Source organism: Piliocolobus tephrosceles, chromosome 10 (genome assembly GCF_002776525.5).
Source record: "Piliocolobus tephrosceles isolate RC106 chromosome 10, ASM277652v3, whole genome shotgun sequence".
NCBI lineage: Eukaryota > Metazoa > Chordata > Mammalia > Primates > Cercopithecidae > Piliocolobus > Piliocolobus tephrosceles.
Window position 1 is genome coordinate 116,051,362 of NC_045443.1, and position 27,580 is coordinate 116,078,941.

Genomic DNA, 27,580 nt, shown 5'->3' on the forward strand with positions numbered 1-27,580 from the left:
AATCCTCTTTCTGGCCTATAGCATGCTCAAGGAGAGGGAGCTTTTCCTGACAGGAAGATGCTCTGGCAACTCACTAGCTCCAGCCTCCTCATTTCCAAATCCAACAGGAGTCCTCTCAGGTCATATCCTTCCATAACCTGTATGCAGCATCTCCTTACAAGGTTGTTTCTGGGTTTGTGTGGCACTGTCCTCTAGGAGTTTCTTTTCAACCCACCTCTTCTGGCTTATCCTACTTCTCTCGACCTCTTAGCACAAAACTCTGTGCTGAGCTTCCTCTCTCTACCCTACACTTTCTCTCATTTATCTCCTACTCACTCCTATTCTTTTAGCTCTCTATGCCAAGTCGTTAATGCCCTCAATAAATCTCACAAGCTGCTTTTCTCCTTTTCCATTGAGGCTGTCCTACTTCCAGAACCTCACTACTAATCCAAGTTCTCATTCTCAATTTCTTTCTTCCTTTAAGTCATTCTACAAACTATTGGAGTAATCTTTCAAAGGCTCTGATTGCATCAGTCTTTTCTATTCAGATATCTTAAATGGTTCCTCACTACCTACTGTTCAAAGTTCAAACCTCTTGTTAGGTGGCTCTAAGGCTTTTGATTTGCCACTATCCCTGAGTATCCTACATTTTGTTCACAATGTCTGAACTAGGCCAAAAAATACATTATGTCCACCACACCTGCTGAAAAGGTATCCAGCATTCAAGACTCAGTTCAAACTCCATCTCCATATTACCCCATCTCCCTAGTACGGAAGTAATCTCTTCCTTCTTCATGTATAGAAAGTACCTGACAACTTGATGTCATTCTGTCTTGCTTTTAAAGGACATGGACCTTTCTTAATTCCATTAATTGAACACAACTTGCATCAGGATTCTTATTTGCTTTGCATACTGCCTTCAATGGAGGAGGAAGTGTTAAACACAGACTGTTCATCTGGAATTAAAGACTACTTGTCCAGCATCTGAGCTAAAGTCTGCTTCTGCCTTATTTCTGAAGAAGAGATATGGGATAACAGATTAGCTAAATACACAATATTATGTGTGTTTTTGTGAGGGATGGGGGAGGGGTAAGTGCTGAATAAATGACTCAAATAATTTCTTTTTTTTTTTTTTGCAACATGTCTCACTCTTGTCGCCCAGGCTGGAGTGCAGTGGCGCGTTCTCGGCTCACTGCAAACTCTGCCTCCCAGGTTCAAGCAATTCTCCTGCCTCAGGCTCTCAAGTAGCTGGGATTACAGGTGCTCACCACCACACCCAGCTAATTTTTGTATTCTTAGTAGAGTCAGGGTTTCACCATGTTGCCCAGGCTGGTCTCAAACTCCTGACCTCAGGTGACTGCTCGTCTTGGCCTCCCAAAGTGCTGGGATTACAGGCATGAGCCACTACGCTGGCTGATTCAAATCATTTCAAAGCATTTTCATTTTAGTTATTTTACAAAAAGTAATTATGAGCAATTCCACTCTAGGTATATACCCAAGAGAATGGAAAAATACGTTCATGTAAAAACTTGTATATTTACAGTCAAAGAAGCATTATTAATAGCCAAAAAGTGGAAGCAACCAAAATATCTATCAACTCTTGAATAATCAGAATGTAGCATACAGATATAATGAAATATTATTTGGCCATAAAAAGGAATCATCACTGATGTACGCTACATTGTGGATGAATCTCGAAACCTTATGCTAAGTGAAGACGTCAGACACAAAAAGACACGTATTGTCTTGTTCCATTTATACAAAATATCCAGAGTAGGCAAATCCAGAGAGACACAAAGTAAATTAGTGCTTACCAGAGGTTGGGGATAACTGCGAGTGCAAAATTCTTTTTGGTATAATGAAAATGTTCTAGAGTTAGATAGTGGTGAGGGTTGTAATAACATCACAAATATGCTAAAAATATGAATTTTATACTTTAAAAAGGTACGTTTTATATCATACAATTTTATCTAAAACAAAACAACAACAACAAAAAACACAGTTATGAGTTTCACCCCCCAAATGACAGCTTCAATTTGTGGTATAATGGAAAAGAACTCTGACCTTTTCAATCAGCAAATCTAGGTGTAAGCCAAATCTGCCACTTAACTCTCTTACTTAACTGTGGCATCTTTAGGATGCGGCTAAACTTCTCTAAGCCTTCATAACCTCATCTACGAAGTGAGGATATAATGCCTTACAAAGTCACTATGAGACTCACAATATAACATAAAATTATTATTTCAAATGAACAAAACCTTATAGTCATTTCGTGTGCCTAAAATGATTTTTAAAAAATCCTAAACTGTATTGAATAGCCCATAACTTTACTGAATAGTCCACAACTTTTTATTGTTGCTATGTTATCTAACCAGCTTTTTTATTGTCATATATGAATGACATCTTGGGGCTATGTAGCACTTATCCTGTAGGCACTAATAGAACAGTAGAGAGTTATTTAATTCTAATCTTCACAATGAGAGGTAGCGTGGCACAACAGTTATAAACACAGGCGTAGAACTGAGTTTAAGTCCAGGTTCTGCCACAGATCTTGAACAAACTACTTAACTTCTCTGAACATCGGTATACACCCCTGTAAAGTCTATGTAAGAATATGTGTGTGAATCTACAAAAATATCCATTATAGAGGTTCGTCGAGATACTCATTATATAAAGCATATATTGTAATACCTAGCACCTAACAAGCACTCATTCAGTAATTGTTACTGCTGTTGTCCATCCCGTGGAGCAACAAGTTTAAATGACTGGTCTTCAGCTACAAGACAAATTTGAGGCCAGGCATGGTGACTCATGCCTGTAATCCCAGCACTTTGGGAGGCTGAGGCGGGTGGATCACCTGAGGTCAGGAGTCCGAGACCAGCTTGGCCAACATGGTGAAACTCTGTCTCTACAAAAAATACAAAAAATTAGCTGGGTATGGTGGTGGGCACCTGTAATCCCTGTTACTTGGGAGGCTGAGGCAGGAGAATCGCTTGAACCTGGGAGGTGGAAGTTGCAGTGAGCCGAGGTCGTGCCATTGTACTCCAGCCTGAGCAACAAAACCAAAACTCCATCTAAAAAAAAAAAAAAAAAAGGCTGGGTGCGGTGGTTCACACCTATAATCCCAGCACTTTGGGAGGCCAAGGAGGGCGGATCACTTGAGGTCAGGAGTTCGAGATCAGCCTGGTCAACATGGTGAAACTCCGTTTCTACTAAAAATACAAAAAATTGTGGCCGGGCGTGGTGGCACATGCCTGTAATCCCAGCTACTTGGGAGGCTGAGGCACGAGAATCGCTTGAACCCGGGAGGCGGAGGCTGCAGTGAACTGAGATTGCACCACTGCACTCCAGTCTAGGTGACAGAGTGAAACTCTGTCTCAAGAAAAGAAATTAAAAAAAAAAAAAAAAAAAAAAAGGAAATCTGAGGCATAACTAGGAATAGAGAAGTAGTTTGTATACTTGTTTAGGTAACTGGAACAGGGGATGATTCAGTGCCCTTCCTTTGTGTTTTTCTAGTATCACATGGGTCTCTGCAGCACTGCTGTACCTAAATAGTTCAATTGTTTCCTTATCAGTTAAAGAAGAAACATAGTCCTATTCAGCACTAGTCCAAGGCCTGACCCGAGTAGATGCTCAGCAAATATTTATTGAGTAAATAAATGGACAGAGAGTATGGTGTTACTGGCTGCATCTACAGCCAAGCATCAAAACAAACTCAAAGCATTAACCAGACATTTTCAAATATCCATACTCTTACATATATAAAACATTTTACATTTTAAAAGTTTTCATTTAGGTGTCCTATAAGCTCCTTGGCATTAATACAAAGCAAAGTATATATTATTTAAAAAGATAGGAGACTGATTATAACACCCAATTGAAGTAATAAGTATTCCTATCTTTAAGCATTTGAATAATACTTCATCTTGCCTAACAGAATTCCCTAATAGTTTTTGCGGGGCACATCTTCACAGAGCCTCACCTTATAACACAGTAGGCACTTAATTGTACTTAGGTTACTTGAAGAATTGGGTAAAAATGCTTCTTGGTTGTGTAAAATTAAATGATTATATTTAATCTATAGTTAAAGATGGAAAGCTGTTAATATCAAAACTATACCTCTCCAATGGCAGCTGGCTATATCACTTTAATCCCAGCACTTTGGGAGGTCAAGGCAGGTGGATCACAAGGTCAGGTGTTTGAGACCAGCCTGACCAACATGGTGAAACCCCGTCTCTACTGAAAATACAAAAATTAGCTGGGTGTGGTAGCGTGCGCCTGTAATCCCAGCTACTCAGGAGGCCGAGGCAGGGAGAATCACTTGATCCCGGGAGACAGAGGTTGCGGTGAGCCTCTGCAGATTGCGCCACTGCACTCTAGCCTGGGTAACAAAGCGAGACTCTGTCTCAAAAAAAAAAAAAAAAAAAAATCATATATACAAATATATGTGTGTATGTGTATCTGTATAGATACACACACATATATAGTTTCTCAAAAAGAAAAGCAAACATATCAATCTGTAACCAATTACAAAACTGTCTTCATTTGTCTCACATTTTTCTGTAAATGAAGTGACAAACTGGACACAAATAGGAAAAATATTCAGGTACCTTCAACATTACCATATTACTAGGGTTACTGACTTTATTTTATTTATTTTTATTTTATGTATTTTTTGAGACACAGTCTCGCTCTGTTGCCCAGGCTGAAGTGCTGTGGCATGATCTCGGCTCATTACAACTTCCACCACCAGGGTTGAAGCAATTCTCCTGCCTCAGCCTCCCAAGTAGCTGGGATTACAGGCGTGTGCCACTATGCCTAGCTAGTTTTGTATTTTTAGTGGAGAAAAGGTTTCACCATGTTGGCTAGGCTGGTCTCGAACTCCTGACCTCAGGTGATCCACCTACCTCAACCTCCCAAGTGTTGGGATTACAGGAGGGAGCCACCATGCCTGGCCTGAGTTGATTTTAGATAAGCATGATGAAATACATTTACTATTTGTTCTTTTTCTTCAAAATCCGTTTCCTCCGCATTATGCTAGGAACTGTGAAAGATTTAGCTAAAAGATAAAGTGTTTGTATTCAAAATGTTTACATTAGTGAAGGTACAAGAGTGTGTGATATAAGACACTACACACATTTTTGTTCATTGGTTTGCCAAATTAAAAGTCACCTGAGAATTTGCAGGAAAATAGTAGGAGTAGGAAAAGCATCCAACAGGAAGTACACTTTACACAGGATCTTGAAGGAATGGTAAAATCTGAGTAGGCAGCGAGAAGCTCCAAGCAAGGGCTTTTTTGGCGAAATAAAAGGCACACACGTGAATGAGTTTGGTGTGTGTGAGAGACTGACTTCAACAGAACAGAAAGAATAGGCCCAAAATCATAGGAAATGAAGCTGGATAAACAGTGTACGGGCAAATTAGAAAGGGTGTTGAAAGTTAAGGAGAAGTTAGATTTAACATAGTGGAAAACAGGGAGCCACTGAAGCTCTCTGAAAAGGGAGTGACATGCTAGAAGTAACATTTAAAGATTCATCATGATGAGTTGGAAAAAAGAGACTGAAATGAAGGCAGGCCACTGTGGTAGTCCAGGAATGAGGCAACAAGGGTCTGAATAGGATAGGTGCAGAGGTACAGTGCATTTCAGCAGCGATGTAATGAGCCTTGAGACTATAATGTTAGGAATTCTCAGAAACAAGGAAAAACATGGAATAATCCAGGAGTTGGCTAGGAGACAAAGGGGTTACACCACAGATTAACGCCCTGAAATTTTAAACACTAGAAGTATATTCACAACGGCTAAACATTTTTTTTTTTTCAAGTATCCAATAAGGAGTTTCCCTGTTTGGTTTAGTGAATTTACTGCGGGTGTCCCCTAAATTTCACATGTTTTGCTAACACATCCCCATGAAAATCTGCTTCTGTAAGAATTAGTTTAATATTTTCAATATATCAACAAAGTTAAACCATTACAAGATATGAACCCTAGAGTCTCAGATGGGGAGAACAGAAAACATTGTTTATATAGTAGTTGCCTTTATGTGTGGGGAATATGTTCTAGAACACCCAGTGGATTTATGAAACCATATATATATATATATATATATACACTATATATACTATTTCCTTTCCTATGCATACATAACTACGATGAAGCTTAATTTATAAATTAGCTACAATACTCTTGCACTTTGGGGCCATTATTAAGTAAAATCAGGGTTACTTGAACACAAGCACTGAGGTACCACAACAGTCAATCTGATAACCAACACAACCAGCTACTAAGTGACGAACAGGTAGGTAGCATCTACAGTGTGGATAGGCTGGACAAAGGGATAATTGATTTCCCTGGCTAGAAGGAGTAGGTCAGCCGGAGATTTCATCACACAACTCAAAAGGGTAAGCAATTTAAAACTCGTGAATGGGGCCAGGCACAGTGGCTCAGGCCTGTAATCCCAGCACTTTGGGAGGCCAAGGTCAGAGGATCGCTTGAGGCCAGCCTGGGCAACATAACAAGACCTTGTGATATGGTTTGGCTATGTCCCCACAAGCATTGTGGGAGGAACTCCGTGGGAGGTGAGTGAATCATGGGGTCTTTCCTGTGCTGTTCTCATGAGATCTGATGGTTTTATCGGGGGAGTTTCTCCGCACAAGCTCTCTTTTCTGCCTGCTGCCCTCCAGGTAAGACGTGACTTGCTCCTCCTTGCCTTCCGCCATGATTTTGAGGCCTCCCCAGCCATATGGAACTGTAAGTCCATTAAACCTCTTTCCTGTATAAATTACCCAGCCTCAGATATGTCTTTATTAGCAACAGGAAAACAGACTAATACACCCTGTCTCTACAATTTTTTTTTTTTTTGAGGCGGAGTCTCCCTCTGTCGCCGGGACGGGAGTGCAGTGGCCGGATCTCAGCTCACTGCAAGCTCCGCCTCCGGGGTTCACACCATTCTCCTGCCTCAGCCTCCCCAGTAGCTGGGACTACAGGCGCCCACCACCTCGCCCGGCTAGTTTTTGTATTTTTAGTAGAGACGGGGTTTCACCGTGTTAGCCAGGATGGTCTCGATCTCCTGACCTCGTGATCCGCCCGTCCCGGCCTCCCAAAGTGCTGGGATTACAGGCTTGAGCCACCGCGCCCGACCTTTTTTTTTTTTTTAAATTAGCTATCTGGGAGATCAAGGCAGGAGGGCCCCTTGAGTCCAGGAGTTTGAGTCTGAGGCTGCAGTGAGCTACCATCGCACCACTGCACTCCAGCCTAGGTGGCAAAGTGAGACTCTGTCCCAAAATAAATAAAATAAAATAAAATAAAATAAAATAAAATAAAATAAAACTCATGAATAGTTTATTTCTGCAATTTTCCACTTTAGTATTTTCAGACCACAGTTCACCATGAGTAAGTAAAACCACAGAAAGCAAGACTGAGGATAAGAGGGGACTATTGTATTCAAATATACATGTAAATATCCATGTTCTATTGTCACCAAAACAAAAAAAATTTTTTTTTTTGATCTAAAATCTTAAGACATAGTCCTAACTTTATCTGAGGGGTGCACTCAGAAGAAAACAAACACACTCTACTGAGAAAATAACATTTTAAGAAATCAACACTTCACCATGTTGTTTCCTGAGTTGTTCCATCAAATTGGGAGGAAATTATCTCACTTGAAACAAAATGAAAAATGTTACTAAAGTGAAATTTGTCAGAGTATATAATCATTTTGATGAATATTAAATCTACAGTCAATCCCTGCCTCCTTCTTCTGGCACTTTCTAAATACTTTTATTATTATAATGTTGACTTTATTATCTATACATAATGCCATGTGTTGTTATATCTCTTTCCATGATCATTTTCTGGCAAAGTTATGAATGAGAACTGAAATATCCAAAAATGGCAAAAATAAGCATAACTATTCTTGCACACTGAGCTCCTCCTTTACAGTGTGTGGCCAAAATTATGCTTTTCATACATTATTTCATTTAATCCTCACAACAATCCTGTGAGGTAGGTACTATAATTATATCCATTTTACAGAAGAAGAAACTGAGGTTTTGGGGAGGTTAAGGGATTTGTGCAAAGTCACAAAGCCAATAGGTGGCAGACATGTTTATCTGCCACACTCTTATTAAACATTAAACTACCCTGCCAATCCCAAACCTATGTGACAGAAACCGAAAGTAAGAAATATAAGAAACCTGGACATGCTGCTGATCGTGTAAAAGGATTAGGGAAGGGCATCAATTCTAAGAATTGTGAGATACAAATGATAGATTCCTTGACTCACTTCCAACCTTTCCTTGAACTGAAAACATGGCATTCTATGCCTAAAGGAGAATGGGACACTACTATGCACTGGGAATTTAACTGTCCCTTCCCCTCTTTTAGTAGGATAACTTGCATTACTATTTGATGGTATTGACAGGACCTCAATATCTTCTCAACGTGGTCCCTTTTTTTTTTTTTTTGAGATGGAGTGCCACTCTGTCGCCCAGGCTGGAGTACAGTGGCTCGATCTTGGCTCACTGCAACCTCCACCTCCCGGGTTCAAGTGATTCTCATGCCTCAGCCTTCTGAGTAACTGGGATTACAGACTTACACCACCACACCCAGTTAATTTTTGTATTTTCAGTAGAGACGGGGCTTCACCATGTTGGCCAGGGTGGTCTCAAACTCCTGGCCTCAAGGGATACACCCATCTCGGCCTCCCAAAGTGCTGGGATTACAGGCGTCAGCAACCACGCCCGGCCTCAATTTGGTCACATTTAAAAAAATGCTATGGCCATGTGCAGTGGCTCAGACCTGTAATCCCAGAGCTTTGGGAGGCAGAGGCAGGAGGATCTCTTGAGGCCAGGATTTTGAGATCAGCCTGGGCAACAGAGCAAGACTCCCTCTTTTCAAAAAAAAGAAACTTTAAAAAATTAGCCAGGCATGGTGGCACATGCCTGTAGTCTCCGCTACTGGGGAGGCTGAGGCAGGAGGATTACTTGAGCTCAGGAGTTAAAGGCTGAAGTGAGCTATGACTGTGCTGCTGCACTCCAACCTGGGTGACAGAGTGAGACTGTCTCAAATAAAATAAATAAATAAGCAAGCTACTACTTAGATCAGCCAGTTTAAGACTAACTAGGTTGGTGACATAAAAATGATTTCTTAATAGAATATCCAGTGACCCGAGCAACTTGCGTAACTCCTACCAGTGAAACTAACCTTTAAAAAATGTTCTTAGTACATGAAATGTATTCATAAGATACTTCTAAAAATAACTCCCCACTGTAATTCCCTCCTTATGCATCTGGGCAGAGATGTCATATTTCCTTCACAAAGCTTCCTTTTATGTTGCAACAGTAAGAATCTCAATTTCAAGCTAAACCAGAACAATCGAGAACTATAAACTTTTTCATAAGACATGATTATTTGTATTAGTATGCTATATTTTATATAAATTGTCCACATGTGATGGGACATCCTTACATTTTAACTCAGAACTATTTTTAACTAGAAAATAAAGCAGTTGTAGTTTTAAATTCTGTCATCCTTCCCCCGTCTTTTTTTCTGCTAACACGTGGCTTTCCACAAAAGGGTCAGTGTGATCTCTGCAGATCAGATATAAGGAATATGGCCACGATAAACTATAGAAGGTTAAGCACATTTTAAGTAATTCAGGAGTTTAAAACTTGTCATCTGTGTATAAAACAAGCCAACAGTTATAAGTGGTTAAATAAACATGTACAAATTAATAGGATGCAGTTTGTAACTTCTACTTTTTCCTTCAACGAGTGTCATTTTGGCAGGCAGCCATATAATCTGCAATAATCTGTCATCACAAAGCACCACCCACTTCCTCTGCTTCACCCCCATCCAGGCTATGACTGGGATATTCCTGGACTGCTAATATAACATTCAGACAATCATAAAAGGCCTCTCTACGAAAGCTGAAATTTACATAATTTGTACTTTTAAGTTTTAAACATTCATAAATCTTAAGGAAAAAGTACATGCTATACGACATCACATTTTAAAGATTATCTGACACTTAAAATTTCCTTTCTCATACATTAGAAAGAATAGCGCCCCCATTAGTAATATCCACTGCAATGCTTCTTAAATGAAAACATCCTATGTATAATTATAAGACTTAATTTACACATTTAACCTGCACAGTATTATGAGTTTGGATATCACAGTCACATGTTAGCCTATGCATTTCATTTAAACCTCATTCCAAGAGACTAGTGAAGTTGGTAAAGAAATTATTAAGGTAGCTTTCCTGATTTATAACATATATTTTGCATTAACTGTTTAACATACAAATGATGACATGTCCAAAAAAAAAGTATCTGTTTTCCTACTTTAACTAAATTCATTTTATGGGACTATAGTAATCGTGTAAATTGTTAATAACCTAATGGCCAATGTGTTTTATTTTTATACTTTAATAAGTAGCTAACCCTATGTATTAAATTGATTTTAAAAGTTACAAAACAAAATAAATGTGACCAAACCCTCTGACTTTTCTGTCTCTAAATTTAGTGTTACATTCAAGAAACTGCTCTGCTTTCTATACTATTTTCCCTTTCTGTGAATGAAGAAAAACAGGAGGCAGGCTTGTTACTTTTAAAGATCTCTAGCATGAATAGTTTGCCACTTTGAGTAACTTGATTGTGAAATATTGTTTTAAAGTAATAATATCATCCATTAGCATAAACTGCATCCATTTAAGATGACCTTTAATATATTTCAAGTTTTTTGTTTAAAAGACTCTTCTGACAAAATTTTGGTATTTTATTTGATGCTCAGCATTTACCTTGCTTAATCAGGAGAAAGAAAAAAATGCCACTTTTATTTGTAGAATATCAAACTACAAATTAAATAGAGCACATGAATCCAATGACTTTTGAGGTTGATTACTCTCAGCTGGATTTTGAGCTAAGGCCATAAATATTTCACATGAAATTCAACAGAGTTTACTCATTTTTTAACAGTGTTTAGACACAAACCATATTTAAAATAAAACATTAAATGTAAAATAAAATACCAATGACACTTACTCACAGTAGATCTCAAATGCATGTCCTATATTTTCAGTTCAACATATTAAGACTTTACAAATTCCGTATTTAGCTACAACAATCAATACGATTTCCCCAGACATGGCTTCATTTAAGAAACTGCCTCTTCCTCACAGGAAAAACTGAACTTAAGTTATAAGAACACCCCAGGCTATCAGCACCTTCATCCCGAGAAAGGAAGTTATTACAGACACTTAGTTTTATAAGTGAGGCTTAAAGAGAGTACTTCCTGGTCAGACAGCTAACGTCAACAGCAATTTATACAGCTTTGCATTTCGACATTTTAGAAAGAACTCTCTAAAAATTTTTCCACAATTTCCCCCCAGTACCTACAAAAGAGGAAAACTTGCTCAAGCTAATCTTATGTAAAAAAATATATGAAAGTCTATCAATGCTCACCGTTATGGTATCAAGTAGATATCAGAACTGGTTACTATTATTGATAATTATATCAGCTTAAGTTTTAATTATTTTACAACTTAGGCACCCTCCACTCTCCCTGCATACCAGAGTAAGGTTTCATGGAATACAATATTAGAAAGAAAAGAACCAATTTACTTACAGGAGGACAACTCACCATTTCTTGATAATGAAGAAAAGGCAACCATTCTCATTTTAATTTGCAGATTGAAAGTTAATTCTCTTTTAAACTTATGTATTAAAAAATCATCAAGAAACTTTGTACAATACTAAAAAGGAACTGCAGATAAAAACAGCGTGACCTGGGTGCCACACATTACTATCAGTATTGCAAGCTGAAGTATTTCCTGTTACAACGCCCATTGGTTCCCACAGGTGCAAGTGCCTATGGGTGGCGGCAATTCACCCTTCCTTTAGTAAGAGATCCACTAAAGGAGATTTAAGATTGGCACAAGCAATGCTAGGAACTATTCGAACAGAACTACCTTGGGCTGATACCGAGAGACACCCAAACTAGACTGATTGTGAATTGATGATTACCTAATTCAAAAAAGCTGGAGAAAATTGATTTCAAGACTTTCATTATTTTTCTAAGATGCACGATTATTAAGAATGCATGGGGCTGGACGCAGTGGCTCACACCTGTAATCCCAGCACCTTGGGAGGCCGAGGCAGGTGGATCACTTGAGGTCAGGAGTTTGACACCAGCCTGGCCAACATGGTGAAACCCCATCTTTACTAAAAATACAAAAATGGCTGGGCATGGTGGCAGGCGCCTGTAATCCCAGGTACTCGGGAGGCTGAGGCAGGAGAATCACTTGAACCCGGGAGGCGGAGGCTGCAGTGAGCCAGGATCGCACAACTGCACTCCAGCCTGGGTGACAGAGCTAGACTCTGTCTCAAAAAAAAAAAATTATGTGATTTCATTCAACAAATATGTACTAATTGGCTTCTATGTGCAGGGTACTGTTCTAGGCACTAGGTAGGAATACAATAATGAACAAAATAAAGTCCCTGTGGTCATCCATATACTATCTAGTGTATACTTTCTGAGGATTTCATATATAATGAGGAAACTTCCATAAAGGCAGAGACTAAGAAATTTGTATGGAAATTTGGAAACTTAATTGTAGTTAGCGTAGTTACTAAGAAGCATTGTAATAAGTGATCACCACTTTAAACCTAAACGGAACTTTTCCAGAAATTGTCACACAAAAGTAGCATTCTTTATGTTTTAATTGTTTGTAAAAGGGCATGTTGGAGGTAAAAGCATATGTTCCAGCGGGGAAAAGGAAAAACTTCTCACTATGAGTCATCAGTGACTAAGTTCTTTTAATTCAGGCTTAAAACACATTTCAAACCCAATTACATGTACATGCAGAAAACTGATAACAACCCTAAATTAACATCAGAAGCTTGATTTCACCAATTTTCAGGGTCAATATCAGCATCTAAGCAAAACAAGTGAAGTTTTCTTATCAAGGGATAATGCCCCTGTACTGAATTTTATTATTATTTTGATCTTATTGACTTTAATGCCTGAAAGCCATGTCATCAAGCTTCCACTAGACTTCATTACAGTAAACAGTTTTCTTAGGTTTTAGCCAGAATGAGATACAGTCATCTTGGATGTATGGTGTGGTGGTAGGAATGGCTTGCATTTGTATTCAATGAAATAAAAATATAGTAAATTCAAGGCTGCTCCAAGACAAATGTAAAACCCCGAAAGCAGAGTTTGCAGATGAAGACTATTCTTCCGAACTATCATTTACTTCCTTAGAATTTTTTTTTTTTTTTTTGAGACGGAGTCTCCCTCTGTCACCCAGGCTGGAGTGCAGTGACACAATCTTGGATCACTGTAACCTCTGCCTCCCGGGTTCAAGCGATTCTCATGCCTCAGCCTCTAAGTAGCTGGGATTACAGGCGTGCACCACCACATCCAGCTAAGTTTTGTATTTTTAGTAGAGACGGGAGTTTCACCATGTTGGCCAGGCTGGTCTTGAACTCCTGACCTCAAGTGATCTACCTGCCTCAGCCTCCCAAAATGGTGGGATTACAGGTGTGAGCCACTGCACCTGGCTAGGATTTTATTTCCTTATTATTTTTTTTTAATTTCAACTTTTATTTAGATACAGGGGGTACATGTACAGGTTTGTTACATGGGAATATTGCATGATGCTGAGGTTTGGGGTATGGATCCCATCACCCAGGTAGTGAGCATAGTCATCAAAAGGTAGTTTTTCAAACTATTAATAAATAATAATAATAATAATAGTAATAATAAACATGCCGGTGAGGCTTCAGCGAAAAGGGCCTGCTTATGCATTGATGCTGCGAATGGAAATTAGTCCAGCCACTGTGGAAAGCAGTCTGGAGACTTCCTTATTTTTAAAATAACGAAACCTTTTTAGCCAACAAATCGGAGGAACTCTCAAAGCCAAATTTCTCTATTTAGTCAGTCAAGAAATATTTAATGTGCAACTGCTAACTGCTAGGCACTGTTCTATGAGTTGGAGATATAGCAATTAATAAAACAAAAACCCTCGCTTTCATAGACCCTAAAATTTAGGGGTGTCCCATCTTTTGGCTTCCCTGGGCCACATTGGAAGATGAAGAATTGCCTTGGGCCACACATAAAATACACCAATACTAACAATAGCTGATGGGCTTAAAAAAAAAAAAGTCTGTGCATAAATCTCACATAAATCTCATAATGTTTTAAGAAAGTTTGCAAATTTGTGTTGTGCCCCATTGAAAGCCATCCTGGAGTGCATGCAGCCTGCGGGCTACGGGTTGGACAAGTTTGCACGTAGGAATATAAGACAAACAAGCAAAATATCTGGCATGTGAGAAGATGGCAAGTGCTATGAGAAGGATACCATAGGAAAGATGGAACAATAAGTTTATTTGTTCATAGTTGCAAATTGCCGAGATCACACAGTAAGAAAAATTGCTTTGGAAGACCAGAGTGCTAAGCCTCCCTCTCCCAGGCTCTACCTCTGACTCAAGTGAACATCTACCTTCTGTTGAAAATGACAGTCTTATTTCAATTGTTGCTAATAGCTAGAGAAATGAAAACAGGCCAGGTGTGTGGCGGCTCATGCCTATAATCCCAGCACTTTGGAATGCCAAGGTGGATGGATCACCTGAGGTTAGGAGTTCGAGACCAGCCTGCCCAACATGGCAAAACCCCATCTCTACTAAAAATACAAAACACTAGCTGGGTGTAGTGGCATGTGCCTGTTATCCCAGCTACTTGGGAAGCTGAGGCAGGAGAATTGCTTGAACCCGGGAGGCAGAGGTGGCAGTGAGCCGAATTGCGCCACTGCACTCCAGCCTGGGTAACAGAGAAAGACTCCGTATCAAATAAAAAAAGAAAGAAAGAGACAGGAAAACAAACTTCCAAATACCAATCTGATAAAAATACCACTTAAGGAAACAAAATAACAAATATGAAACACTGAGTCAAAGGCCACTTTAGAGAATATTATCAATGTTAAAAACAAACATACAAGTTTCCATATGCTTGTTACCAATGGCATCAAATTCACCAACTGTCAGGATCACAAGTGAATTCTTCTCTAGGAATCCACATTATCTCCACTGGCAGCAATAATTATATCTTATAATAGAACACAGAATTGTATGTATAATTATATTTAAATATTATTTTGAACCTAAAGTATTTAAATTTCATACAATTTGACAAGATACTAGTTGCAAGACACTAGGTTAGATGTATAAAACACCGTCCTTTTAAAATTAAGAACATGGACATCTAAGAAGGATCCTATAATTTAGTATTAGAGAGAATATTATATAATAAGAAAAAGTACAAATCAAGTACTTAGGGAATTCAAAGGAGAGAGTAGCAAGGAGGATAAGCAGAGAAGGATTCGTGAAAGACGGCATTAGAGGTGGTTCTGGAAAATGAGGAACAGAAGGCATACTAGGCAAAAGAAATGGAACAAAATCCTGAATGGGGCACATCAGTAAGCACTTGGCTAATAAGACCAGTCTGGTCAAGGCACTGTGTGTGTGTGTGTGTGTGTGTGTGTGTGAGAGGGAGAGAGAGAGAGAGACAGACAGACAGAAACAGGCTGATAGGAGCCTAAAAACAGGTTTATAGGCTGGGTGCGGTGGCTCACGCCTGTAATCTCAACACTTTGGGAGGCCGAGATGGACAGATCACCCGAGGTCGGGAGTTTGAGACCAGCCTGACCAACGTGGAGAAACCCTGTCTCTACTAAAAATACAAAATCAGCTGGGTGTGGTGATGCATGCCTGTAATCCCAGTTACTCGGGAGGCTGAGGCAGGAGAATTACTTGAACCTGGGAGGCAGAGGATGCAGTGAGCCGAGATCGCGCCATTGCACTCCAGCCTGGGCAACAAGAGCAAAATTTCGTCTCAAAAAACAAACAAACAAAAAACAAGTTTATAAATCTGTACTGAGTTTGGTAGGTCATGGGGAATTACTAAAGGTTTTGAAAATGTGAGTGTCAAAATCAGAGCCATACTTTAGGGAGAATAAGAGAGTAACAGTGTATTTAGGAAGAATGAAAATGAAAAGGAGACTGGAAAATTGTCACGGCTGTCCTTACCTTGTCTCTGTGACCTTTGGAAGTCATTTATCCTTTCTGAGTTTCAATTTTCTTATGTATGAATCTATTAATTATTCTTTTTGAAAAAAGTCAGGAGCCAGCTATGAGATTCAGCAAATGATTAGATAGTAGGAATAGAACACACACATACACAATATGAAATTGTTTCAAGTGATTAAAATAATAAAGAGGCCAAGCACAGTGGCTCATGCCTGTAATCCTGGCACTTTGGGAGGCCGAGGCAGGAGGATCGCTTGAGCCCAGGAGTTTGAGACCAGCCTGGCCAACATGGTGAAACTCTCCTACTAAAAATACAAAAATTAGCCAGGCGTGGTGGCGGGTGCCTATAATCGCAGCTACTCCAGAGGCTGAGGCAGGAGAACTGCTTGAACCTGGGAGGCGGATATTACAGTGAGCCAAGATCACACCACTGCACTCCAGCCTGGGTGACAGAGCAAGACTCTATTTCACAAACACAATAAACAGCTACCATTAAGCACTTCCTATGTGTCACTGTGCTTGGCACTTTAAAAAAATCACTTCATTTATTCTTTTCACAGATCCCGAGAGGTATGGATTCTTATTTTACAGTTGAGAGAACTGAGAGCTTTAATGAAGACTTAAGTAACTGCCCAGGGTCAGGCAGCAGACATAGTAATGGAGCCAAAATCTTTAGCTGCCCAGATCTTTCCCAGTCTAAGGCCCTCTCTCCTTCCACTGTCTCTTGCTGTTTTTTATGTAGCAGATGAATAATGCTAACATTTATTCTTACATTCCAAAGGAATCATTATCTCTCTCTCTTTATTTTATTTTTAGACAGGGTCTTGCTCTATCACCCAGGCTGGAATGCAGTGGGGTGATCATGGCTCATGCAACCTCCATCTCCCAGGTTCAAGTGATCCTCCCACCTCAGCCTCCTGAGGAGCTGGGATTAGAGGCACGCAATGCCATGCCCAGCTAATTTTTGTACTTTTTGTAGAGACGGAATGGGGGTTGGGGATTGGGAGAGGATTTCCACTGTGTTGCCCAGGCTGGTCTTGAACTCCTGGGCTCAAGCAATCGTCTCGCATTAGTCTCCCAAAGTGCTGGGATTACAGGTGTGCCCATTGTCTCTTTAATACCTTTTAGATATACGTATTTTAAATAGCTCTCAATGAGGATAAGAAACAAAGTGTGGACATAAATATAACCTACTAGTTTGCTGATCATTCATTAATTCACGCAATTCCCATTGACTGAGCATCCTTCATACCCTGTGCTTCGTACTATACTTAGCATGGGGGATGCAAAGATGAATAAAATCCATCTCTGTCCTCACAAGCTAGTAAATAACATGCGGAAACAGGAAACTGGTATAAAACAACAGAAGAGAATTTTGCCAAGAGACGATGGAGGCAAGTTACTATAATTTTAAATCTCGGCTATTAAATCTTGACCTAGGTCATTTAAAAACTGTATGTATATGGTTTTGAAAGTATTTGTGTATTTACACATACACACCCTGAAACTAAAAGCTAATGTTCAGAACAGAATAGAAAATTGGCCATGGGCTGGGCACAGTGGCTCACACCTGTAATCCCAGCACTTTGGGAGGCTGAGGCGGGCGATCACCTGAGGTCAGGAGTTCCAGACCAGCCTAGCCAACATGGCGAAACCCCGTCTCTACTGAAAGTACAAAAATTAGCCGGGCGTGGTAGTTGGCGCCTGTAATCCCAGTTACTCTGGAGGCTGAGGCAGGACAAATGCTTGAACCCACGAGGTGGAAGTTACAGTGAGCCAAGATCGTACCACTGCACTCCCGCCTGGGCAAAAGAGTGAGACTCGATCTGAAAAAAAAAAAAAAAAAAAAAAATAGAGAAAATTGGCCATGAACTATGATTCTGTTTAGTGTGTCTACTGCCAAGACTAATTATTAGTGTATTTAAGAAAGCATCCTGTCTTGATTAGTGCCATCTATTGTAATGGGTAAATAAAGTATATTTGAATTGTCATAGCCTTGATTGCCATGGACATAAGCCAATATTAGAAAGTGAAACACGTAAAATTAAATATGTACTGCACAGCGTCCCTGTTTGACCGGAAATAAAAGGTTCTCTTATTGACACTCAAAAATAGTGGAAGAAAGTAAAATTGATCCGTTCAATGAGTACTTTGATAACTGACTACAATATTAATATCAAGTATACAATGTGAGGTTGATTTCACCACCCATCATTTCACTGAGGCCAGAGGTGAAGTGAAAGGGCCCAGAACACTAGACTCCAGCATGTCAATTCCTATTGCTAGGAGTTAAATAAAGTCACGTGGACCACACCTCTTTGTTTAATGGAACTAGGTTTTTCTAAGTATAAAATGTTTACTCTAGGCCAGGTAAGGTGGCTCACGCTGGTAGTCCCAGCACTCTGGGAGGCGGAGGTGGGCGGATCACTTGAGGCCAGCAGTTTGAGACCAGCCTGACCAACACGGTGAAACCCCCATCTCTACTAAAATTACCAAAATTATCTAGGTGAGGTGGTGGGTGCCTGTAATCCCAGCTATGAGAGAGGTGGAGGTTGCAGTAAGCCGAGATGGCGCCACTGAACTCGTCTGGGCGACAGAGTGTGGCTGTCTCGAAAACAACAACAAAAAAATGTTTATTCCGGGCCGTCTTCCTTTTCTCACACACTCTAGGGATTAAAAATGTGTATTTGTGAGACAGGCTGACAAATGGTTAGGAGACTAATTTCCGATAACAAATAAAGAAATTGGCCCCTAAGTCATTCTGTTTGCCAGGGAATTAGCCCTTTAACTAGAAAAGTAGAAATAACTTAGAAAGATTTTAAATATACTTCAATATCCCTAACAAAGCTCAAGTCAGACAGGAAAAAAAAATATTAAGTTGATTTATAAAGCAGGTAACTTTAACAACATATGTCTGGAACAAAATTGATCAATTAAATTCTATCAGTTATTACACAAATTTGAAATATTTTATTTTCTTTAATTTGGTGCTTGTACCTTGGAAATGAGGGAGATCACTTTGGCCCATAAATTCAACATAACTAATGTATAATTAGAGGTGTATAGATAATATCACTTATGTTTCTTTTACTTAGCTGAGCCTAAGAAACAGTAAAAAAACTTTTAATACAGCTTACAAATAATAAAGCGACCAATTAAATGGGTGATAAAGCTAAATTGCCACAAATTAAATTCCCTATGCTGATATGCAATCTTATAATATCCCACAACTTAAAAGTAAGAATTCAAAAACTCTCCATTACTGAAAAGTCGTCTTTTTTCGGAGAGTCACAAAATCCTCCCTCTCGCTCTCCCTTCTGTCTTTTTTTTGGGGGGGTGGGGTGGGGGGCGCAGCGAGGGAAGAAATGAAAACTAGGGAAAAAATTATTTTTAAAAAAGAGGCATTTAACTAAGAATCTATTTTTTAAAAAAGTACCAACAGTTTTCATCTATTCCCCTATGCTACTGATATCAACAAATGTGAATACTGGCAGGCAATGAGAATGTTTATTCAGGTTGGCTTAAACATTACACCAAATTAGATCTCAAGGTAGTCTCTAAGATTACAATAGTTTGCCTGTATATGACTCCAGTAGTATAGAAAGTGTAAAATGTGTTATTGTATATACTGGGCAGTATTTGCATCCTGCTAAACAAAGACTGAAAACAGTTTGAGAATTAAAAAGAACTTGCAATGTGTGGTTGCTGTAAGCCTTCATATGGAACTGTAAGGCTCCATCTTAATGTCTTTTATTATTATATTTTGAGAGGGAGTCTAGCTGTGTCGCCCAGGCTGGAGTGAGAAGGCGCTATTTCAGCTCACTGCAAGCGCCGCCTCCCGGATTCAAGCGATGCTCCTGCCTCAGTCTCCGGAGTAGCTAGGATTACAGGCGCGCCACCACACCCAGCTAATGTTTGTATGTTTAGTACAGACGGGTTTTCACCTTGTTGGTTAGGCTAGTCCCGAATTCCTGACTTCAGGTGATGCATCTGACTTCAGGTGATTCATCCGCCTTGGCCTCCCAAGGTGGTGGGATTACAGGCGTAAGCCACCGTGCCTGGCCTATTTTCTATTAAAAAAATAACATGTCTGGGCGCGTTGGCTCGTGCCTGTAATCCCAGCACTTTGGGAAGCCGAGGTGGGTGGATCATTTGAGGTCAGGAGTTCTAGACCAGCCTGGCCAACGTGGTGAAAACCCGTCTCTACTAAATATACAAACATTAGCCGTGCGTGGTGGCGGGCACCTGTAATCCTAGCTACTTGGGAGGCTGAGGCAGGAGAATCGCTTGAATCTGGGAGGCGGAGGTTGCAGTGAGCCGAAATCGTGCCCCTGCACTCCAACCTGGGTGACAGAGCGAGACTCTGTCTCAAATAAATAAATAAATAAATAAATAAATAAATAAATAAATAAGATAAAATAAAATGAAATAAAAAGAAAATAAAAAGTTTAAATGAACAAAGGGGCTGGGCATAATGGGCTTATGCCTGTAATCCCAGCATTTTGGGAGGTGGAGGCGGGTGGATCACTTGAACTCAGGAGTTTGAAACCGTCCTGGGCAATGTTGTGAAACCCCATCTCTACTAAAAATACAAAAAAAAGAAAAAAAGAAGAAGAAGAAGAAAAAAAAAGCCAGGCGTGATGGTATTTGCCTGTGGTCCCAGCTACTCAGGAGGCTGAGGCAAGAGGATCGCTTGATCTTGGGAGGCAGAGGCTGCAGGGAGAGGACATCCTGTCACTGCACTCCAACCTGGGTGACAGAGAGCTACACCCTGTCTCAAATAAATTAATAAATAAGTAAAGGTATAATGATTTCATATATTTATAGCTTCTCGTAGTATAGTTTTAGTTTTTTGAAACAAATGAAAACAATTTTCACAGAATCCCTACTCTTATAACCCCCAGGGAATGTAGTTATTACAGGCCTTTACTATCACTAAAACTTCTACTGCAAAGAATCTCTCTTTAACGTCTCTGGATCAATACCATAACGTCATGTGGTTGAAATGACTGCTTTAGTCATCACTTAGGGGAGTATCGGAGCACTTTCTTTTCTTGCAAGGAAATAAATTGAATGTTTTGTCTTAAGAAACGACCATTTGTACCAGTCAGAAATGTGCTAAGAAATATGGTGACAGTGCATCTGTTCAAATATTTCCATTACTTTGTAGAATTATTGGTGTTAAGATTCTCAATCCTTCCATAGACCATTTCATACATTGTATGCATTGCAAAATGAATATATGCCTGTTCTAAATACCTTTTTGAGTTAACTGACCTTATTTTTACTTGACTTCAACCTAGCATTCTGGAAAAATAAATTTAATGTAAAAAAATTACACTCAATACATCTTAAATATAGTGTCTCATATTTTAAATCTGTATTTGCTGTTGTTGTTCCTCTCATCTGTATAATTTCTGTAACTCAGGAGAGGACTTCTAGTTAGTGGAATTTTCTTTTTTTCTTTTTGAGACGGAGTCTTGCTCTGTCGCCAGGCTGGAGTGCAGTGGCGCGATCTTGACTCACTGCAAGCTCTGACTCCTGGGTTCAAGAGATTCCTCTGCCTCAGCCTCCCAAGTAGCTGGGACTACAGGCACACACCACCATGGCCGTCTAATTTTTTGTATTTTAGTAGAGATGGGGTGTCACCATGTTGGCCAAGATGGTCTCCATCTCCTTACCTTGTGATCCGCCTGCCTCGGCCTCCCAAAGTGCTGGTATTTGTAATCACAGGTGTCAGCCACTGTGCCTGGCCATGTTAGTGGAATTTTCATAACCACATCAAGCTCCACAATCTCTGAAGCCACATAAGAATGGCTCTGTATCAGATAATGTCAAATAAAATCCCTAAACACTGCATCTCCTCTACTTATTATCACTCTGATACAAATAACTTCAGTAATTTTTGTCTTGGATTTACATAGCAGTTATATGTAAGGCATCTACATTATATCTTCAGAAAATAATACAACATTCCTTTATTCCTCTTAGTTGAAACTGCCCATATGGAACATTGGCAAAAGACTTCTAATAAAACATATTCTAAACCTGAAACAAAGGCAATATCTAAATAACCGACATTATATAATAATTATATTCCTCACTATTTTCCTGAAACCATCATTTTCGATGTCTGCGTCTATAAAAATGAACCCAGTCCAAGAGAAGAGGTGAGGAGACACAATCTACAAACATTGAAAAGGAGGTTTTAAAAATTCAAATACAAAACTGCTGGTACAACCATAACAAAGCATGTGCATTTGAGTTTGAAAAGTAGGTAGGGCAGTATTAACGTATCCTAAGTACTGTGAACGAGTAGCCTGATCATTAGTTTAATTTTCACATCACTCAGAGTAGGAGGCTGTCCCTTACCTCCCACCCCCTATTGCTTTCCACTATTTGTTTCAGCCTTTTAATAGACACACACTTGCCTCCCACCAGGACACACGGTGTCTGGTTTAAATAGGTTTATCTCTCTCCTTAGCTTGTCCTGGAATTACGCCTAAAGCTCAATCCTGGCAGCTTTTAGGATAAGAAATCTAATTGGAAAGAGCTCTTAGTTATGTGACTCCGAAACCTCTTTTGAAAATTTAGTTTGACCTTCCAACTATCTCCAACAGATCAAAGCTAAACAGTCCGGATTCCAAAACTAGTATAGTTCCTTTAAATCTACATTGTAAATAAACATTGATACTGATATGCTGCCAAATCTGAAAAAGTTTCTTAGCTTCTTGAGCTAAAATGAAAAACCAGTAGTCCAGGAAAACACAGTGGTCTATCAAAGAAACATTCTCATTCATCTAAAACACGGGTCTCCAAAAGGATCCCAGTCCCTTTCAACTTCTTGCGGTGGGGGAAGTGGGGGAGGTTTGAAGAAGCCCCTTCCAACTTTTCACCTGACCTTTTCATTAAGATCAGGAAGCCCCTCGCTTTCAAAGCATCCATATCAAACTCTAAGGAACGAATGCGAAGCCAGCGGGCCAGTGAGAAGAGGTAAGGCCGCGCAGGTCTCTTGATCATTCCAAGATCTTTGTCCTGCGGCCAGCCCCACCAGCCCCTCCATCTCCTCCAGCCCGTGCATTCCACTTCGGAGATGTTTCATTACATAATCCGGCTCCAGAGTCCCCCCGGAGTCCTGGGGGCTCACTCTCCACCCTCAGGGAGGTCGCTGATGCCAGACCCTGGGAGCACCTCCCCGCTCCACTCGTCTGCGCTGCCGCCGGCTCCTGCTCGCTCGACGCCGCGACCGCGACCCAGGCTCCCCGCCGCGGCGGTTCCTGGGGGGCTCCAGCAACTTAGCGGGCGCGACCCCCCGCCTGCTCCCTCGCTGCTCACGCCGGGTCACCGCTGTGCTGACTGGGGGCCCGACCCACGGCCCTGGCGCACCGCTCCTCCCTCGGGGTCCGCGCCTGCAACCGACGCTCAAAGCCCCTCTCGGGGTCCCACGCTCGCATGCGCTGTCCCATGCCCTCTGGGGGTCCCCTCCTCTTACCCCGCCGTCCTGGCCCCTCTCGGGGTCTCCCTGCTCACATCCGCTGTCCCTACCTCTCTCGGGGCGTCCTGCTCTCAGCTCCGCTGTCCCAGCCCAGCCCCTCTCCGGGACCCCTCCTCTTCTCCCGCTGTACTGGCCTTTCCTGGGGTCTTTTCAACTCTGTTCTAAGCCCTCTTGGGGGGGGTCCCCTGTCTTCACATCCCCTGATCGGTCCCCTGTCTTCACTCTGTCCCGGCTCCTCTCTGGGTCCCCTCCCTTCAACTCAGGGTCTCCTCTCCCCGAGTGCTGTCCCAGCCCTTCTCGGGGTCCCCATCTCTCAGACTCTCAGTGCCGGCTCCTCTCGAGGACCCTTCCCCTCTCCGGGCTGTCCCGGACCCTTTCCGGGACCTGGTCCCTCGGGGGACCCCTCCCCTCATTCCCCTATCCTAGTGCCTCCTGAGGCACCCACCCCTCACCCTGCTACCCCAGCCCCTCTCCGGGTCCCCTCCTCTCACGCGCACTGTCCCGGCCCCTCTTGGGTACCTCTCCCCTCAGACTTTCAGTCTTGGATCCTCTCGGAGTCCTCTCCACTCAAAGCCACTGCCTCGGTACCTCTCGGAGTCCCCTCTCCTCACCCGCAGTCCCGGTCCCTCCCGGGGTCTCCTCTCCACAGTTTGCACTGTCGAGCCCGCTCCCGGAACTCCCCTCACTCGGGTCCCCGGCGCCCTCACTCCGCCTGGGGTCCCGCCGCTTCGGCTCCCACTGTCACCGCCCGGCGCCCCGGTGCTCTCACCTCAGACCTGCTGTCACCACCCCCGGGCCCGGCGCCGCCGCCGCCGCTTCCTCTCCCACACTTGTTCCTGAGTCGGTCTCCTGTGGCTTGTTCCCCGGCGGATCCTTGGGTCCGGTCGCTGAGTGCCGGATCAGGCTGTGCAGAGCCTCTGCTCGCGATCTCCGCGTTGCGCCCCACTCTACACGCAGGACCCCGCCGCCCGGCGCCACACGGACCCTCCCGCGGCCGCCGCTGCTGCTGTCCGAGGTGCGGCTCCTGCCAGGGGTGGCCAATCGCACCCGACTGCGCCGAGCACGCCCCGCCCCACCGTCTCAGTCCGCCCGCCCCCTGTCTCCGGACACGCCCCCAGCTCAGCTCCAATAGGCAATCTACTGACCTTCCCTGATCGCGGGGCACAGGGCCGGGGCCGTATATAGGTATTTGATTGATAGAGCCTGGGAAGCCGAGCGGTCGATGGAGCCCGAGGATTGGCGGAGTTGTCGGTGGGCGGGACAGGGCAGGGCGGGGTCTCCTCAGACGCGGAAGACCTTGCAACTTTAGTAACCCACGGGCCCGCCTGGGGTGCGGTCAGTCTTGTTTGTGCTACTCTCGGGTCAAAGTTCATGGCGCTTCTCCCCACGCCTTTACTTTTCTTGGGAGATTCCCAGGGACCACCATGTTAAAGCCTTTGGGGAGGACCCCAGTCTCTCGCTAGACCTTGCACAGCTTTCTTAGTAATTCTGCCATGAACTAATATAGCATTTATTTGCCCAGGATTTGTAAAAATTTCCTGGATTTAAACCATTTCTTTTTAAAATCTCTTGCAAGGGAGTTGCTTCTCCTTGCATTGAGTTCAGCAGCCGTCAGTTTGGTACCGTTGGGGGGAAAAAATCTCTACACAGTACTGGGAGCATACTTTGCCTAACTAAGCGTTCAATGCAGGGCACATTTTGGTAGGTGCAAGAACAAAGCTTTAGAAATTTTCAGTTTGTAGGTTTTTATGACAGTAGGAAGACTGGTAGGGGAACCCCATTATTAACTTAACAAGGTTTCAGCAAACCTATTCAATATAACCTTTTTCCAGGGCCACAGGTTTTAATGATTTTATGTGAACGAGTGGCCAAAGGATAACGAGCTTTGACCCAAGTGTAATATGTGATAATCAGAGACTCCTCTTGATCCACGCTAAAGGATAGTGCCTGCCAGGGGTGAAAGTGCATCATGCTACTAAGACCCATTTGTGTTATTTTTGTGAAACTGGATACGCTGATCAACACCGGAAACAGAAAACTGCTTTCCTTACTCTTAACACCCTAAGTTTATGGACTTTAGAATTTAGCATTTTATGAAGAAATTGTTTCGTTTCAGGAACACATTTTGATCCTCAGTTTTGTCAGATGTATACAGGGCCTTAGTTCTCAGAGAACCCTCGATTGTTAACTTTTTAACTCCAGCTGACAAAATGTGTTTGTGATCTAAACAGTATACATGTTTCTTCTAGTGTTTAACAATCATACTCCATTCATCACCTGAGGTCAAGAGTTCCAAACCAGCCTGGCCAACATGGTGAAATCCCGTCTCTACTAAAATTACAAAAATTAGCGGGGCGTGGTGGCGCCCGCCTGTAATCCCAGCTACTCCAAAGGCTGAGGCAGGAGAATCACTTGAACCCAGGAGGCGGAGGTTGCACTGAGTTGAGATGACGCCACTTCACTCCAGCCTGGGCGAAAGAGCAAAACTCCGTTTCAAACAAAAGAAAAAAAAAAAAGAATCATACTCCATTCCAATTGTGATGTCCCCTTTTAAAGTTTCAGTTTGGGTGTTAGGGTAGGCAGAGAAGGCCTGGAAGCAAAGAAGTTGTGGAAATGGGGCTGGCAACACTTCATTTCAAGTCAAGTCGAGTTGCTGAGCGGTGTGGCTGAGTACCATTTTGAGAAGGCATACAGAAAAAGATTTCAAGGTGGTAAAACTTCGTTTTGAGGGAACTTGATTTTTACAGGAGATTAGCGACTGTCCAAAATCATATTAAATAAATCTAAAGGTTGGGTAAGACTAAAGCCACAAGATAATTTTTTTGAGTAGGTCCACCTTAAGAGCATTTTTTAGTTCTGCAGCTGGCAATCTGGGTAGAAAAAATGGGGTAAGTTTTCATCACCCAAGTGCTCAGTTGTGTCTGTTCATTACATATAAAAAAATGCATGACCATTTACAGATGCTGTTTGCAGTCAAGAAGATAGCAGTAAAACATAAGCATGATAAAAATCTCAGCCTCTTGAAAGGAAACCATTTAGCAACGAAATAAACTTAAAAATTCATTGTATCAATGAACTCTTGATTTCTAAAATCTTTGCTTTTTCTGCACTATGATTATCGCTACTGATAGGAACGCAAGTTACTCAATATAGTTGATTGCAAATAATTTAGATGTGCTCCAACAGCACAAAGAAAGAAAATGACTTCATCTTTTGGACAAGAGACAGTTCTGAAATCCTAGTTTAAATATAGATGGCAGACCTACGGTGAGATCTGAGAATGATTCTTATTTAGAAGGCGCTTCAGAAGATCTCGGAACTCCTGGAAAGACATCTTAGCATTCCATTCTGGAAATTCTTTAGTTTTGTTGGGACAAAAAATCCCTTACAAATAGAGCCAAGATTTTAATTAAAGCAAGGTAGTAAATAAATGTCAAAATAAATGGGATGGGAATAATGTTTCATTTTTAGAGGAGTCCATGGGGGCCAATTCAGAGATAAATTTGATCACAAAAGGTCTGAGAATGGGAATATTCGGTTCCACCCTGGTTTTCACATCTGTGTTCATTTTCACTACTGGTTGCGTTTCCTACGGAGACTCGGGTGGAACATAAAAGTGGGGCTACTTTGGACAAACCATTAAAAACCTTATCCTTTTTTCTCGCTACACACAACTAGACCACACTGCTCTTACCTAAAGGGACACCTTAAATCTATTCGTTGAGCAAAACTTATAACACCGTGTCCCTCTTCTACTCAGAGGGAATCGCACAAATTAATTCTTGCAGATACTCAGCTCTCCTGTTTTTTAAGCTTCCACGTAGGTCTTGCTTAGCCAAATAACTTCTGGTAGGCAAATTCTCCCCTTCTTCAGTTGAGAGCTCAGAGCAAGCTGTTGGATTAGGCAAAAGCACCTTTGAAAAAATTAATATTCAAGGCAGCTGTACCGCAGAGGGCCTGGGTCTCCGAGTCTAAAAAATCAGACTGGACGTTGCTATTTTTTTTTTTAGGCAAACGACA

The 27,580-nt window shown here is 41.6% G+C and overlaps 1 protein-coding gene across 6 annotated transcripts in view; it reads right to left on the minus strand.

The window, feature by feature from the left end:
• The window catches only part of TAOK3 (TAO kinase 3), a 226,053-nt gene extending 201,429 nt beyond the window's left edge, over positions 1–24,624 (minus strand). The window contains exon 1 of one of the 6 annotated variants that reach the window (XM_023204435.2): positions 24,330–24,624. The gene's annotated coding sequence lies outside the window, so the exon portion shown is untranslated. Of the gene's footprint in view, positions 1–11,022; positions 11,260–11,605; positions 11,816–24,329 lie in introns of those variants that run through there. The other 5 variants (XM_023204461.2, XM_023204442.1, XM_023204451.1 and 2 more) reach the window with 5 other exon arrangements.
• Between the last annotated feature and the right edge of the window lie 2,956 nt (positions 24,625–27,580).